Source organism: Molothrus aeneus, chromosome 2, assembly GCF_037042795.1.
Source record: "Molothrus aeneus isolate 106 chromosome 2, BPBGC_Maene_1.0, whole genome shotgun sequence".
Classification (NCBI taxonomy): Eukaryota; Metazoa; Chordata; class Aves; order Passeriformes; family Icteridae; genus Molothrus; species Molothrus aeneus.
In genome coordinates this window covers 47,247,523-47,265,761 of record NC_089647.1, presented here as the reverse complement: position 1 = coordinate 47,265,761, position 18,239 = coordinate 47,247,523, and the positions used below count along the sequence as shown (strand labels likewise).

Genomic DNA, 18,239 nt, shown 5'->3' with positions numbered 1-18,239 from the left:
ATAAGTTACCAAGATGCCTTTATATTACTTGTATATAGCCCTATTGATTTTTTTCAGTACTTAAATGCTCTAAGAAAATCAATGTTTCAGCAAATAGAGTGGAGCAGAAGTATCACAGAATCCCATTTGCCATTCCAGCATCAGAGATCATGGTTAAATTAAAGGAAATAATTTGTACGATGTGGGATGATGGATTTAGAGAAAAACTGCAGAAGACACAGAAAATGGGTGAGTGGAGAGACATGAAATTAAAAACAAAATAGAAAAAGATACACTGAAAATAAAGATAGCAGCTGTGGATACAACTTGGTTAATTTTAGCACTCCAAAACTTAGTTGTCTAGTCCAAGATAGTCCTTTTAGCTCTCTGCATGTAGTGAATAGAGAGCAGGAGCCATCTCCACAGAGGATTCAGCCTAAGGCAGGACAATGCATCACACATTTCTTCACCTATTCCAAAGTCTACACTGAGAGGGGATGTGTAACTTTTGTGTTTTAACAGCACTGGAGTTGATAAAGATCATGCATCATTTTGAGTGTTGTACCTATTTAATAGAAGGCCCTCTAACCCAACATTTTTTTGTTTTGAAGATAAGAATCATTTGGTTTTCTTGGAAAAATCTGACATTTCTTTGTGTCAGAGGAAAGATTTCCTTATAATTGCTTATCAGCAGGTCCTGGTCTGAATATTCAAATAATTTATGAGCACATAACCTATTTATTTGTTGTATTTTATTAATAATGGACCAAACTTATCACTAGTACGACCTCATGTATTGCCATTCACTTCTAGGTTGCTACATATGCTTACACAGCAGGGAATTAGGCCAGATACAGTCAAATGCTTCATTACTAATCAGGTCAGACAATAAATCAGATCTTCTGTTTGCAAAGTACTGCAATTTGTGTCTAATGACTGGAAGAATTGGTATATAAAGTAATTATCAAAACTGGAGAGCAATTATCTCCTAGATGTGCAAAACCTCATCTGAAATTTGAACTTCAAAAGAGAAAAAAGGATGGCAAGTGTAAAGGCTTCCTGCCTCCTACATCCTTCTCACACATACCAGGAGTTTTGGCACATTTTATACACAAGGACATTCCATTGCCCCAAGACCTTGAACATTTCTGACACCTACCAACCACTCTGAATTTCCTCAGTGACTTTGCCAACTTTTAGTACACAACCAGTTTGCTAAGTTACCATCCTTTCTGCATTGCTCATAACACCTGTTGTCAAAAAGATAAGAAACATGATCCCATCTACAGCTTCTAATTAATACACAAATGTTCTAAATAATTTGCCCAAAGTGTCAGTCACAAAGTAGGACAAACCTTTCCTGCCAAGTTTAAAACAAATCTAATTAATTGTCTCCCCTCTGCATTTTAAATGATGAGTCTACTGCACATATCTGCAGGTGACCTATTATTTCCCACAAAATAATCACAGCCCAAAGGAAGTCCCCAAAGACAAAGCACACATGGGATGTCTAGTCCAGCTCTTTCAGAATTAGAACAAACACCCCACACTGAGATTTTCTGACTATGAAATAGGTGAGCTTTCACAATTTTACCCAAGTTTGTTTCCCTTACATTCTCAGAAATTCCTTATTGACTGCTGAGATACAGCACACGAACTTCCAGAAAGATGAGCCTTCCCTCATGGGAAGTTAGGTGTAGGATCAGAAGTGAGTTTATAACAGAGCCCTAGTTTAAATCAATACAACTGTTTGTTTCTTGTGAAATGACTAATATTAATCACCTAAAGCCAGTTGGCTGAAGAGAGGTAAGAACACTTAAATTTTAAAAATACTTAAAGTTTAAAAATACTTTATTTTACAATCTCTTCTTTAGTGTGTACATCTGACAAAGAGCAGAAGACACAGAAAGCTTGTTGAAATATATGGATTACTGCCCTACCAGTGCAAGTCCAAAAACAAAGCATGGGCTGTCCATAAACTGGGTATCATATGCTCCTTTACAGTTATAAGGCAGAGTAATTTCTGGAGGTACCCATTAGATTACACGGAATCAAGTTGCTGTCTGCAAGGCGCACCTTGCACACCTCCTGTATTACTTACTATTTGGTTTCTACTGAAGATGCTCCTTGGGGAAGACTCTTGCTCTGCTCATCAGAAGCCTTCAAAAGATATCAAAACGGGGAAAAAAAATCATTCTAGGTCAATAGGAAAGTTCTTTGAATTATAGAATAACTATTAAAATGCCAGTATGGTTTTTTCACACAAGCACCAGTCTAGATTACATTTGAACTATCTTTTCTATTGATTTCTATTTTCTAGCATAGATTTTCTATTTATTTCATTGCCTGAGTTGCAGCTTGCACTTCAGCACAAGCTTTGGGCCAATGCAGTGCTGGGAGAACTGAACACCCTGCGAGCAGTTTTCAGATGTGAATGCAGTGCTTCTGTGGCAGGATGAAGTTCTGGGTTTTAAAAGTCAGAGAAAATGAAATTTTCAGCAAGAGGATGAGTGACTCCAAAACACCACAGGTTGCAATCTTTAAGATAGTGACCTCTTGACAGCTTAAGTGCTGTGTGCCATAGAGGGCAGAAGTAAATAACACTTTTTAATTTCTCAGAATTGTTCTGATGGGGGAATTACATATGCTTTGGAAATTCTCATGGCCATGAAAATCTTTGTATAACCACTCTTAGGACAGTATGGAGAAAAAGCAATATTAGATTAAATACTCATAAAATATTTTAAGAGCATAATAAATAAAGTAACCTCTTACACTGCTATCTATTTCGCATACTTTTCTTTACTCATTTGTTTAGAGCACAAGTAGCGATGAAAATTGACTATTTCTTCAAAAGAGCATTCTGAAAACTTAACAAATGAAAAGTTATATTTTAGTATGCAGTTAGATATTTTCTCTCTTTGCTTTATCTTACTATTTGCTGTTAGATTTCTTTACAACATACTTTTCCTGAATCTTGCTAAATAAATATTCATCCTCAAGACAGGGGGGAGAGGAGGCATATATTTGATTGATATCCCAGAAGAATGAGATTTTGGCTGTGAAAATGTGATTAGACTGATCTCTCCCCATCCAGGAAAAAAAACACATTTATAAATAAAAGTTACTATATAATTTGGTTACAGGTATTCAATGGAAAAACAATCCTCATTGTCAGTTATATATTTCCATTTATATTTTAAAAAAATATTGATTCTGAGAGATGAGGAGGGTATTTCTCTGTGCTTCATTATTTCAGGTGACACATGACAAATTATGTTTTTCCATGGACTTTCATAGAGTCTCTTTCAGAAAAGACTCTTCCTTCAGCACTCAGCTGTTAATCCAGTTTTTTTACTGGAAGAAATGCTATAGCAGAAAATGAAAAAAGTGCCTGTGAGCATGTTAATCACAGAGTGATTGATGCTGCCATTACAAGGAAAGGTTAGACAACATCCTCAGCAGTTTTCACCACTATTTACAACACAGTGCCAGTCATCCAAACTAAGGACTGATCAATGCACAGACTTCAAATTAATTCAATAAGAGTCCTGTGAATGTAATGGCAAGTCTGATAGCATTCATCTGTTTTTATTTCCCCTCCCTCTTTCAGCACATTGCTGACATCTGAAGACATCTGAAACTTATGAGACTTTAGAAAGAGATTGAGTCATTAGAGATTGTCCAAATGAGGGCAGTGAAGATGGTGGAGGGTGTGGAGGGGAAACCATGGGAAACCATATGAGGAGCTGCTGAGGTCACTTGGTCTGCTCAGCCTGGAGGAGACTGAGGGGAGACTCATTGCAGTCCAAAGCTTCCTCGAGAGGGGAAGAGAGAGGGGAGGAGCTGATGTCTTCTCTGTAGGGCCAGTGACAGGACCAGAGGGAATGACCTGAGGTTCTGTTAGAGGAGGTTTAGGTTGGATATTAGAAATAGGTTCTTCACCCAGAGGGTGGTTGGGCACCAGCACAGGCTCCCTAGGGAAGCAGTCACAGCACCAGCCCGACAGAGCTCAAGAAGTGCTTGGACAACACTCTCAGGTCCATGGTGGCACTCTTGGGGATGGTCCTGTGCAGGGCCAGGAGCTGGACTCGATGATTCTTGTGGGTCCCATCAAACTTGACATATTCTTTGACTCATGGTCAGACTACGAAAGACAACTTCTTGTTCTGGCTCCCTACACACATCCTTTCTCATAATGCAATCAGCCACTACAAAACCCACCTAAGAAAGCAGACAAAAAGGCAGTAGCCAAAATAACAAAACAGGAAAAAATTTAAAATATCACCTCTACAATTTCTTCTGTGAAATAGTTCACAGAATTCTTGCCTGCTGCATTGTTAACATGACTTCATGGATTTTTACTGGAAAATATGTGAATTCTGGAATGTGGAACACTACTAATGGAAGCACAATTGTGATATGAATCGAAAAAGACAACGTTTTTAGAACTTCTCTGAATGCACTTATCTTCATAAATTATTTTAAAGTAAATATATCTTTTGAATCAAAGAGCAAGCAACTACTTCTACATACTACACTTTCTTTAATAATTTGTTTGATTTCCATATATCTTTTTTATTGTCAGCTGTAAAAAAAAAAAATCACACCTGAATAGTAAGAAAAGAAACAATTAAAGAAATTATCATTCTAATAAAATTATCTTCTTTTAAGTCCAGGATTGCATAGTTTATTTCCTTTATGCTAATTTATTCAATAATTAGAAGGATCAGTATTAACTTACCAGTATTTTAGTTCCTTTAAGTGATTTAACTGATATAACTAAGCACTGCTGCTTTTTATTAGACAGTATAACAAAACTCTTCTGCAGCAATGTAGATCTTAAAAATACCTGGGCAGATGTTCCTTTCCATCTCCATTACTGATTTTATTAACATCAGTGTAATTGCTCTGAAGCAAAAACCAATGACCAGAGTTTTATTACTGTTACATTTCTTTCCAGTATTAAACACATAACTTGGTAGTTAGCTGAAGATAAACCTCCTTGTTCTCTAGTCCATCTTTTCCAGGTTAGTCCAACCATTTTCTTGAATAATACTTCTAAAACTAAACCAGCCAAGCTGCTACCTGACAAGTTATCTTTTGTGGTCATTTAAATTACCATAACTGAGTACTCCTGTGGTCTGAAAATGCTTTCCTTTCCTTAGCTCTTCAAAGCTGTTGTGAGAAGCTCTCCTTCCACAAACAAACACTAACAGAATTACCAATGTACTGCTTCACTAAAGGCTTACTGGAATTGCAAGCTCATTAGGTGTTTTTCACTTGTAGTCTCAACCCAGCCAATCATTGCACAATTACTCAGTGTACATATTGCAGTGGTGTCTGAAGTGGGTCACGGTCATGTCAAGCATTCAGAGATCATGTAGGGTGAAAAGCACAGAGCCAGCTGCAGTTCATCTCCCTTTCACTTTATTATGGACAATGAGTCAACAATACAGCAATGAATTGCAAAGGAAGAGCTGCCAAATACTCTCATATATGAGATATTTAAAAGTAAAATAAACAGAAAGGGAATCAGGTACATTCTCAGCAACCATATGCAACAACACATTCAATTCAGCTACTTAATTTGGGTGACCAGAAGGATGCTGTTTAAGTCATAATACAGCTCTCATGTACTATGAAGTTTAAATGTTATCAGACCACATCCCTATCTTTAGCAGGTACCCTAACTTTAGCAGGTTTCCTGCTATCACACTTTGAGCAGATCCTAACGAGTTTCCCTTTCTTCCAGTCATGCGACCAATACACAGTGTTAATGCCTCCACTCTCTTCTGAGACAGAAGCTGACATTTGCAAACCTTTCTGCCTTCTGTGTGGCTACCTGTGAGCAGACTTGGTTGTATCCAGCGGTATGTTCCCTTGCAACAATGCAGGACAGCCTTGCAAAATGAAAGGATTTACACAAGAATGTGGGGGGGAAAGAGCTAAAGTAAAGCTTTCATGTGCATCCATGGCTGCGAGTCCAAGTGCTCCCAAGTCTGGGGCCTCCTGGGTAGCTTTTCTTCCTAGCTGACAGCCTCCTCTTCGATTTTAACTCTGATCCAGGGGTTCACCATCCTATTCCTGGCACCATAAGGAAATGCCAGTCACTAATATTCCATTAAATCTTCAAAGAAATTCTCTTCACAGTTCCCCACAATTCATCCGTTTCAGGCCAGAAACACTTACTATCCTTTACTTTTCACCTTCTCCATTTAACAGAACTTAACTCCTCTGTCCACTCAATCACAGTGCAGAGAGAATAGAAAAAATGTCTCCCAAACACATCTAGCAAAAGTAACCCCCATATTCTGCACCAGTTCGTAGGAATCTTTCCTGAGGAAAGACCTTATTTGATTTTGCATTGTAGATTATTATGTCCTACCTATAAAGTTTAAAGCAAAGAAACACTGCCAACTCTTTTTTTTTTTCATATTTACTGCTATGCACTATCCATTAAGGCAGAAAAACTGCTCCGCTTACCTTTTGCAGCAGGCCATACAAATCCCTTTATCAGACAAAATATGATAGGCCACTTTGGCTTTCCGGTTCTCACTACTCCTCACAATAAATCCTACAACATACTGCAGCCCTAAAAACCCTTTCACAATTCTGTTTTTCATGCATGAGGTGTAAGAATCAAACAGAGAGAGGCCAAAGACATGCTTCTGCATAGGGGCCTCCTCATTTGTATGCAGCAGACCAGATTCCCACCAGTTTGTACCTAAATGTCAGTCCTAATACGTAGTTATCACAGGAAGATAGCCAAGGTGATTTATCTTAATCATGAAGGCAAAATATTACTATGTTTCATGAGCAAAAAGACACATTTTGACCCACTTCTTTTGAAATAACTGAAACTATAAACATATATAATTTTTCAGCTGCTCTTTCATTTCAACAAGCTATGTGTTGCTGCTAAGGGCACCAGCACTTGAGAAAAAGGTTCTGTGGATACAGTCTCCTAGGAAAGCAGAATTTTATAAGTGCAATTTCTTGTTTGCTGTCAATAAGGAAATGTCCATAGATGGTTCATAATATCCTTTTGAAACTGAGGGTTGCAAATTATGCTTATGAGTGCTGTTAGACACAACTTCTAGATCTCAAATTTTAACTGAAAAAAGGGCCAAACTAAGTCATAAAATTAATTTATTTTGCCACATCCTCATAAATAATTATCTGGTCATTACCTTACCAAAATTTTGAGGTCAGTGGGAAGAAATCATTTTGTTCTCTGTACTGACTCCCTTCCTGGAGCCAAGAGACATGGAAACACACCTCAAGAAAATATATCTCCAACTATTAACTCAACCATTGTCTTCAAAACCCAAAGTATGTTAATAAAAACTGCAAATAAAAAAAATATATTAAAAGGCCTCCCTACCAGGCCTTTTAAAAGGCCTACTAAAATTGAGAATAATTAGGAACTTTGAATAACATTATACAGTCTCACAGGAGCTGCAGATCAATGCAGTAACATAGGTCCAAAAGTTCAAAGTGAATTTTAAAGGAAGATCATACTTTGTCTGATAGCAAGGGGCTTCAAATCCTCCATCTCCTTCAAGAGTGTGGCTCCCAGCAAGGAGGAAAACTTTCCCAAGTGAAGACAGCTTGGCTGAATTTACCAGAGAGCTGCTGCGTCCTCACACAAACTTAGTAACAACAGAACCCGCAACCAGCACTTCTTGTCTCTCATCACCATGACCTTCATCTGTCCACTTCCCCTCCTAGAGCCAAAATTGCCTTATTTGAGCCAATCAAAGGGATCAAAGGATTGTTTGGGCTGGAAAAGATCTTTAATATCATGGAGTGCTACCATTAACCCAGTTTTGCCAAATCCATCACTAAACCATGTCACTAAATACCACTTTACACATCATTTAAATACCTCCAGGGATGGTGACTCCACCACTTCCCAAGGTTGTCTGTTCCAATGCTTGACCATCCTTTATGGGAAGCAACCTGAGACCATTTCCTCTTGTCCTGTCACTTGTTACCTAGGAGAAGAGACCGACCTGGCTACAAGTCTCATCTGTTGTAGAGAGTGATAAGATCCCACCCTCAGCCTCCTTTTCTCCAGGCTAAACACCCCCAACTCCCTCAGCTGCTCCTCTTCAGACTTGAGCTCCAGACCCTTCCCCAACTCCATTGCCTTTCTCTGGGGATGCTCCAATTACTTTATTCTTATGGAGCATAAGCAATGCTACTGTAAGCAATTCACTGTATGTAGAAAGGTTGCCATCAATGCTCAGACTTTGGAATAGGTCTTGGTTACAGCAATGCATTGCTCACATCTTCATTTTACCTTTATAAAAACAGCTCAACTGGGAACAAAGGCAATTCCCTTGAATCCAGTCCATAAGCTGTCCCCTTTGCCACTGCTTTTTGTTGACCAGCCATTCTGATTTTTATTGCAATCTTACAAAAAAGCATTTGCATGGATTTTTTCATACTTTTAACAGTAGTTCAGTCATTTAAATCCATGGTAAAAGAAATCAGTGCTCCAGACTCCCAAAGCCCACCATGATTCGCATGAAAAGTATGTCTGCCTATTTCACTAGTATTTCCTAAGAATAGTTACTATCTGCCAATTTACACACAAATCCATCACCAACGGGGAGGTCATATGCCAACAGCCTGTTTCTCTCCTGTCTTTAATTTAGATTTATAATAGTATTTTTTTCACAGATAAATACAAGTTGGCAAAATACTGGTCATACTGCAAGGAGTTTCATTTTCCTTAGGGGAAAGTAGATGCCAAATTGTGATAGAATGCCAGGAGGCCATAAAAACAGAATTATAAGTCCACAGATATTCCATGGTAAGTTGACTAAATAATTTTTTTTCCCCTGCCAGGGGGATTATAGCTGAATTGCTGCATCTGCAAAATCCAAAGTCCTTTGCTGCTACAAAATTATTTTCTACTTGGGTCCAAGGTTTATGGTAGTTGGCTTCCCAGTCACAGAAAGTCATACATTATTTACAAACCTTAGAGTTTAAGTCTGTTATGAATACATTAACTGTTTTCTTACCTTCAGAACTCATTAGCAACAGGAGCAAGTCTTCTAGTGCTATTTTCCACTATATACCCCTGCATATGCTGAACCTGCTGTGCCACTCAAAAGTGGTGTGTTTCCAATGTTAGCCTTATTTTAAACAGTGAATTTAAAAAACAAATTGACGATAGGGAAAAAAAATCTTTAAAAATACCTCCAAAGCATGTTGAACCAGTGGGTAGATATCCACCCATTGGTCTTCATTAACTCTGCCTAGATGAGGGATTTATTGTCCAAACACTGCAGACTTTTTAGCCTTGCTTCTAAGGAAATGGAGAATTACAAAATCACATTGTATGGCATTTGTCAATCCTTCCTTCCTTAGCCACCCTTGAACCTCTTGGCCAGTTTTAAGCAACTTTGACAGCTGGATTCAGGGAAGAAAGAGCTCTCAGAGGCAGAAGTCATGTGAAAATTAGAGGCTGGGTATGTACAGAAGACAGAGAGGAGTATTTTGCCCACCCTGGGAGGCAACAGTCTGTTGTCTGTCCCCACACACCTAACTCACATCAGCCACAGCCTGAGCTGATGTTTGGGAAAACATCAGGCTGGGAAAACAGAGAAAACATGGCATGCTGCAGGAGCTGAGAGGGATTAGGATGGAGGACACAAACCCAACTTCTCACACTGAATCTGCTTGGTTCTTCATAATTCTTTTCATGGACAACATCGGTAACTAGAAAACTTATGTTTTAATTTGTAAGGCAGACATGTATATAATTATGAAATAGTGTACTCTGCCATGCTGGTTATATGAAATAGGCAGAGTCTGGTCATATGGGGCCAAATAGTATAAACTGGAGTCATTCCACCAAATTCAGTGGAAAAATGGCACTCTGCCCTGGAAAGGATCACAGACCTCATGGAAACCAAGGAACACTGGTGAGAAGTGAGACCAAGATGGGATGGGGGCCTCCTTTCCCTGCAGATCCCAGCAGCACAGCACCATGGCTTGCTCGTGAGCAGGCAGGATACTCTCCCTTCCTGAGCTCAGCAGCAACTCATTCAAATCCCTCATCAGAGAAAGAGGTCACTGCCATGTTATATTGGAGTAATTTAGACCAGAACTGTATGGGAATCCTTAATTGCTGTACTTCGGCTCTGCCTTTGTGTTTTGCTATGGACTGCACAGATAGGCAAGCTTTTATAATTGTAACCACATTTTACATAGATATAGACATATATACATTTCTCTTCAATGGTAAATTCAGTCTTATGTACTGAGAAAGAAGAGTGCAGTGATCTGCTTTTAGCTGGTTAAGCAGTCTGAAGCGATCCAAGAAAGAGAAATCAAGAAAAATAGAACATTATTTCACTCTTCAATCAGTTTGCCTAGTTACAAGGCTCTTGCCAAACAAAAACGTAATATCTCTGCTAAAATTAGGATATTAGTTCTAATTACCAGGCACACAAAAATCTTTAAAATCTGAAGCTAAACTGATAATGTTGCTATGGAAATAAGCTTAATTACTACTGACCAGCTAACAAACTTCTCAATGCTGCTATCTTTACAAGCTACCTCCGCTCCTGAAAATTTGTGGTTTTTTCCTCCCCCAAATGGGACTAAATATCTCTAGTGTTACCAGTAATTAAATTCAGACATTCCAAGTCTGAGGCTATTCTGAGAATTGCTTCACAGAGGCTAAGGCAAGAGAAACACAAAGCGCAGTGCTTCAGTGTAACCATTCCAAACAGTCAAAACCACATTTTTATCAATGTACTAATTCAAACACACCAGGCAATGCAAATTCCCCCTGTACATAACAATGAATGCATGCATGCTCGTCCCACACTTTTTTTCCCCTCCCTCACACAGGAGGAAAATTCATGAGAAGGAGAGCCAGGCAGCAGAGGCTTTTCCTGCACTCCCCAGACTTTGGTTACCAATTACTCCTTATGAATACGTAACTGTGGAGACACACGTGCATATGGATATATGCACGTGAATGTATGCACACAAGAAAAAGATCATTCATGAGCAGACTCTGGCATTTTGCTTTACCACAGCAGGAAGCCCCACGCTGGAGCTCAGGGATGGGCAGCTGGCAGGGAAAGGCAGCAGGGCTCCAGTGTGACCATGACTCCACATGTTGGACACTGCAGGGTGAGGGCCCCAGAGGGGAAAAGCTGGGGATGGAGTGGGCAGAAGACAGGCAGGAGACCCTGGTCCAACCCAAGAACTGCCCAGCTGCAGGGGCTGAGACAGAGCTGGCCCTGCGGGTCTTGCAAACCCCAACAACAAGAAGAACTCTACTCTCTGCCCCTCTCTGAAGGGACTTTGATTCCCTGGGTGTGCCTATTCATCCTGCTGGACAGACAGCCATGCCTAAGCCCAGCTGGGGCAGTGACACGTGATGAACATGACCCACTGGCTACCAGCCCACAGGCTGCAAAATGCAGATAGTCAAAGTGAACTCCACAAACACTCAGTGGCTGAAAATCCTTCCTTTCCAGCATCTGGAGGTAGGCTGCAAATTTTCACTGATAGAAAAAGAACTCAAATTTATCAGATAAGTTATACGCTATACATCATGAATAATTTAAGCAGTCTTAATAAACAGCTGAAACCAGAAAACCCACAAGGAGAACATTTTACATTAACCCTTAACATTAACCCTTGTTGGGTTAACAACATTAACATTAACCCTTGTTGGTGGCCTGCAATACAAACTAGCTTACATCCAATCTGACAAAAGTCCACTCTGCTGACTTTAGTTTAATTACTCCTGATTTCTACCAGTCTGAAAGCAAAATAATTTGTTTAACTTCCCAAAGGATAAAACTAGTGCTCAGTTCAGAAATGTTAGCTTTTTAAAAGATTCTTCATTCATATTATTTTCCAAAGATTTTCTTAAATCTATTTAAAATCAATGCATGCTTGCCAAATTGCACACAGTCATAATTCAGAGATAATTGGTCTCAGAATAACTTTACCAAAAATTGAAGCAAAAATGCCTCAAAAATTCTGACACTCTGAAACCGCATTTAGACCACAAAAAATGTTTTCTAGTTGGTTCAGAGTTGAGGAAACACATTTGCTAGTTACTACATATTTCTTCCTTGGTGAAACTATGGAAGGTACATCAGCCCAGAGGAATGAACCAATTATCTGGTCTGACCTCTGTATATGAGGAGTTATTAAATTTCATTCATTAGCTCCCTAATTGAGCCATAGAAGTAGTGACTCCAGTTGAGTTTCAATGGTATCAGCTTTCAACTATTAGTCCTTGACAGTCCTTTCTTCAGCACTCTTTTACTGTCACTATCCCTTTATGGCTGAGTTTATATATGACATCAAGCCACCTCTCGGGCTTTCTTTGAGGTCTTCAGTGTCTGTAACTGTGTTTCCTTATTTCCATGGTTTCTTTCTGCACCTTCAGTTTTGATGTTCTTTTTAAAACAAGGACATAAATTCTTCAAAGAAAGACAAAAAACATCTATTTTTTTCTTCCCTGTAGTTTTTACACCCGGTGACTAAAATAAGCATTTGGCTATAACCTCACTGGAATGCTTCAGCTTTCCCCCAAATATTTAAAGAGAGCAAAAGTAGCATCCCATAGAACTTGTTTCTGTAGCCAGGTGGATTGCTTCAGGCTAACTGGCTGCATTAAACATAAGCAATTCCTCTTCCTCTAGCTTAGGCTTCCTAAAGGATACTCAATGTCTGTCTGATGCAGAGGATAAGCTCTGCTGGAGACAATGTTGAGTATCCCATACAGACATGTGATCTGTATGATAGGAAACAGACTCTGAAAATACATCTGCAGAGTTTAACTTCCTATTATTTTTAGCAGCACAACTGTTGACATCAGTGCAAAAAGCAAGTGCTGCTTAAAGAGTCCAGCAGTGTCAGCAGCCACCTGCACTGAGGTGCTTCGTAGCACCAAATGCCCTCATTGGGTCCAGAGAGGCAGCATGCACTCCATGTGAAAGGAAGAAACACGATGTGCTCTTCATTACTTCAGCTGTGGCTCCTGGAGCAAGTCCTCAGGTCACACACAGCACCCTGCACTGCCTTAGTTGCTGCCTAAGAAGAGATGACCAGGAGGAAGATGGATGGTGCACCAGCACATCAAATGTCAGAAGAAGCAGAAGGCAGGTTTAAGCCACACTGGGTGTCATGCAGAAATCTTCAGGTAGTTCACAAGCTACTTCTGGATTCTCCTCAGACACTGACTAGCTTATAACTCCTTAGTTTATTTCTTCTTAGCACACCACTGCAGCTCTCCAGCCTGTGGGCCTTGCTGTGGTGGGGACATCCAGGCTATCTGCAGCTGCAGCTATGGGAAAGATCAGCCCTCTCACAGGTCTCACAGGAAATGTGCCCCAGTAAATAAGGGGCAGGAAAACTCATCCCTGAAGGAAGAAAATACCACCTGATCTCCCCCCAGGGCCAGCTGGGAGAAAGTCAGTAATGAGCTCTCTAAATGTTTCTGCTCACAAGGCTGTAAGGAAAAGAGGAGCCAGACATTTTTCTCAGCAGTCATTAATACACTGAGCCAAACAGCAAGTCCTCCCAGCCAGCTTCTGAGACATATGTAAAGCAGTCTCCATAGGTAAATCTTGGCCCAGGTGCATGACATGCACACCAGCTCTGGGGACAGGGCACTGGTGACAGCTGATCAGGAGGGGACATGCTGGCCATGCTCCATCCCCATCAGCAGCCATCCTTCCCCACACCACACCCCTCAGACTTTTGCAGAATAAACTCTTCCAGCACAGGCAAGGGCACCCCAGCACACATATCAATTAATTTTGAGTAACCCCCTGAAGCAAGAAGCATGTGATGTGCCTTCCCAGCAAGAAATCAGTCACGTTTGAGCCCTGTATGCCTCTTTCCGATTTGTTTCTGCTGACACTGCCAGCCGGCCCTCAACTGCTCACAGGGACCTCCTTCTCAGCCCCTGTTCCCACAAGAGCAGCAGCCACCCAGGCTCTGCACTCAGGCTGGGAGTCCCTGTTCTCTCTGGAGATGCAGCAGTTACACCTGCTCCCTCCTCCTTACAACAGACCTGTAACTCCCAGCTCCCCACCACGCTGCTCACTGAGCGATGGCACCGCTCCCAGTGCATCCTGAGGGCAGTCCCTGGGGACAGGGATTTGCACAAGTGGCATCTCTGCTTTCCCTGGGCACTCTCCTCCAACCTACTTCGGCTTTCCCAGGGAAAAAAAATGTGCTGCAGTGAGGCAGCTGAAAAGTAACAGAATGAATACAGGGTGGGAAGGGGATGGGGGGAGTAAAACTGTGTCTTTAACCTTTTTCTTGACTTGTATTTGGCTTTGAGTGCTCCACTATGCAACTTTAATAGAGATTCCCTGCAGTGGGGTTACATGGATCTGCAAGCACCTGCAGTGTCAGCAGACTTGGAGGGGAGGATGGAGCATGCCTTCTTGGAGACTTTTCCACAGAAAAGTTTCCAGGGCTCTGACATCCCCACTGAGATGACAGGGCACCAATCTTCAAAGGCTCTTCTGAACTCCCTATATGGAGCTGAGTTTATTTACTTTAAGGACATTCATCCCCTACAGCCAACAGGGAGCACAAGGGCTCGAGCTGCTTTGGGCAAGAAAAAGGTCTGCTTGTCATGACCTTGCATCCCCTGAAATTGTTGGAAAGCTTTCTGAGACAGCTTGGAGTAGTGCACTGGATCAGCTAACTATAAAACTTGACTGACTTTGCAAGCATACCTGACTCCCATGGAGACTGACAGCAGGGCTCACAGGATTTGTGCTGCATACAAACATCAGCTGGTTTTCAAATGATCATGAATATCATTACCCCAAAATCTGTAGCATGCTGAACCCCTTGCTGTGCAAACATGATCAGGCCATCAGGTTCAAAGTTTCAAATTATTCCCACCTTCCCAGGGAAGCATCTTAAAAATCCCTTTAAATGCTAACATTTCTTTTTCTGCTTTCCTCTCTCAAAAATATTGTTTAGTGAATCTGTAAAACCTCTAAAATCAGGTTGTCATCTTTGGACATGGGCCACATTTGGAATTTCTCATCTAGAGAGGCAAATGTTTCACTACATGCTGGCCACCTAAATCCAGGAAACTATGTAATGAAAACTATTTTACAATCTTATCTGTGGTTGCTGCCTCCTATATACTTTATAGTTGACATATTTATAATACAAGGGGGATGTAAAATATATCCACCTAGACAGTAGTCTGTCAGTCAAAAAAGGACCAGCACAGCATAAGTCCCCAGCAGATTTTAGCTTCTGCCTGTTCCAGAGAATAATAGCTGGCTGTCTGGCTCTGCAAGAAATGGATTACACATGCATACATACAGAACACAGACACCTGTTCAAAATGAGTGGTTTGATTCTCTAAGAAAATGTGGGCATTCCCTTAGGCTATTTTTCCCTCTATCTACTTGCATAGGCAGTACTGAGCAGAATATGTGGTATTGGAAACTATTACATTCTGAATGGCTGATGTAATTGCATTTGAATCTTACCACGACCTCTCCATATCCCCAAACCCAAGGCAAATTTAACCAAATGGACTGCTATTCCATTCACCTGCAAAGATGCTTCCCAGATGAATTTTCAAGTCCTTTAAAGTGAGCATAATTTCCTGATTCCCTCGTTGCCCCCCAGTTCAGACTCATCACAGCACTTTCATTACTGCCCAGCCAAACAGCAGATAGTGTTTGCAAATGTTGTTGATGGTATTGCAGTACCCTGTATGAAGAAGAGCCAAATGCAATATGCCAGAACTGACCCCAGCCTGACAAATAATACCAGCTAACTGTAGCAAAACTGACAAGTCATTTAAGCGCAAAGCACTTTCAAAAATGTCTTATTTAGGCACACAGTGCAGTGGCTCAGAAGTAGCAATCAGCAGTAGGATACTTACCAGCTCAGACCCTGGTAGGTGAGCTGGGAGGACTTGACTGAGGAGCCTGCACAAGCAGCACAGAGCACTGCTGCTCAGAAATGGAGCAGCTGCCTTGGAAAGGGAAGAGATGGAGGCCAGCTGGAGATGGAAGCATGCCCTACCTGGCCTGGGCCCACAGCCCCTGGAGGCAGTGGAGCTGGAGCAGGGAGAACAGGCACTTGATCAATAATGGTGATACAGAGGCTGAACTGTCATGGGATGAAAATAAGGGCTCCCCACAGCCACTCAGAAATCCAGGATGGATGTACAGGCACCTGTGCCCAAAGCATGTGTGCAGCCACTCCTGAGTGCCATGGTGTCAACAGCCTTCTGGGAACTGGGGCCAGTTAAGACCACCTGTGAGCTCTCAGGGTGCCCTGAACAACAAAGTAGAAGAGGATATGCCTGGGTAAACCTAGACACATGGAGTACTTGATTAAGTCTAGCCCCTAGAACTCTTTCCTTCTTTATAAGGCATAGAGTGCCTCAAAGAACAGGCTGCTGCATTTCCTTTAAATTCAGTCCTTGTCTGCAGTATTTATTTGAAAGACCCTCTTGATGAGTGAGGAACAAGAATGATAGCAACTGTAACAGTGACCTCTGCTTGAGGGAAAGAAATCATTTTGATTAAATGGGTTAATACTGTTTTGCAGCAATGTTAACCTCTGTCTTTTAGGTATGCCATATAAACAGCTGGAAGAAAAGATATGCTTATTAATGATCAAAACTTTCCAGGCTTTCAATTAATGAATTAAAGAAAATGCTAGCTAGTCACATCTCTGTCCTCTGAAAAATTCCAAAGAGGGGAGAAATGATAGGACATTTCCAATATTTTTTGGATAAAGAAATTGAGCACAAGAAAACTAAAAATCTTTCAAGTGACTTTGAATATGCCTGATGAAACAAAAGCAAGTACAAGTAAAGCTTGAAGGATTTCTGTGTATGCACCTTACATTTTCTATTTTGCTTCTGGGGTTGCCTCAAAGAGTTTTTTTGGGTTTTTTGCAGAGATCAGAAGTACAAATAAAGAAAGAAATTAGCAAGAAATCTAACAAATGTTGTCACCAGTCTTTTCAAAACCAGATCACAAACTGCATCACTGGATTACCACTTTCATTGCAAATGCTTCATTCCAGGAGCTCACACCTTTCCATTATTCAAATGAGAGCTAAGTTGCTAGAAGAGGACAGATGTCCAATGCACATTTTGTTTTCTTCACACACTTTTTTTCCAGAAGCTGCTCTGATACAGCAGATACAGACCCAGAGTTACAAGGGCAGAGATGTGCCTCCATTCCTCCTCTCCGCCTTGCAAGGTCTCCGAGACCCTCAGCATGGGGACACTGGACTCTGCTTTGCACAGAGCCCCTCCTTCAGGACCCTTAGGTACCACCACAGCCCATGAGCAGAGCAGTCGCTGTCATCCCTTGGATTACTCAGGACAAGACCTTTTACCCTTCAGGATGTAAATCACCAGCTGTCAAGTGGCTTCAATGGCACTCGGCTCCACGTGAAGAGGCGCTATAGAAATGTTAATCAATTCTAATCAATACCAGATCCTGTGTCTGAAATGAACTGCTGGCAGCAAAATGGCAGCAGCAGAGCTGAGGTTCTCCAGCAAACACTTAGAGTACAAAGGGAAAACCACTGACCCCGAAATATCCCTCCCATTTAAAAGCAGGCTGGCAGGAGTGACACTGAGGAGCTCTGGCACAGCAGGTATGAACCTGAACCAGCTGGCAAAAGGAATGGGTTTTGATTTCCAATGCCATCCACACAATTATTTTCATTAAACAGGATCCCATGTCAAGTCTTTCACCCTGTGCTCCTGTGCTGTCCCTGTACTGCTGGGACCCTCAGCAATGGCCCCAGGGCAGCATCTCCCATGGCAACCCATTCCAAACCCATGGAAAACAGACCATGTGGTACCCAGGTGGACTTGAACCCCTGAAAACACTAATGGCTGCTTCATTTCAAGGAGGGGAGAAGACAGGCTGAGCAGAAAGGTTCATTCATTATTCAGTGGAGGAAATGTGACGTGGCCCAAAACTGAATAACAAAAGTACATAGCCAATAAGATATATATTTTAAAGATAAGCTATTGCTAGCAGAACAAGTCCAGACAGAAATCAGTCAGGGAAGGAAGACAGAGCAACCAGACACTTGCAATATGCTCCACACAGTACACTGATGGACAATAAACCTGTCTGAACCAATACAACAAATTGGATGTGGCTTCCTGCATCTTTCATGGGCCACCAGCTGCCATCTGTATGTTTCCATATTCATCTATCATTATCTCATACTTATTATAA

At 41.2% G+C, this 18,239-nt stretch overlaps 1 protein-coding gene across 3 annotated transcripts in view; it reads right to left on the bottom strand.

Annotated features, from left to right (window-relative positions):
- The window catches only part of MTUS2 (microtubule associated scaffold protein 2), a 262,354-nt gene that overhangs the window by 200,264 nt on the left and 43,851 nt on the right, over positions 1-18,239 (bottom strand). The window lies entirely within an intron of this gene.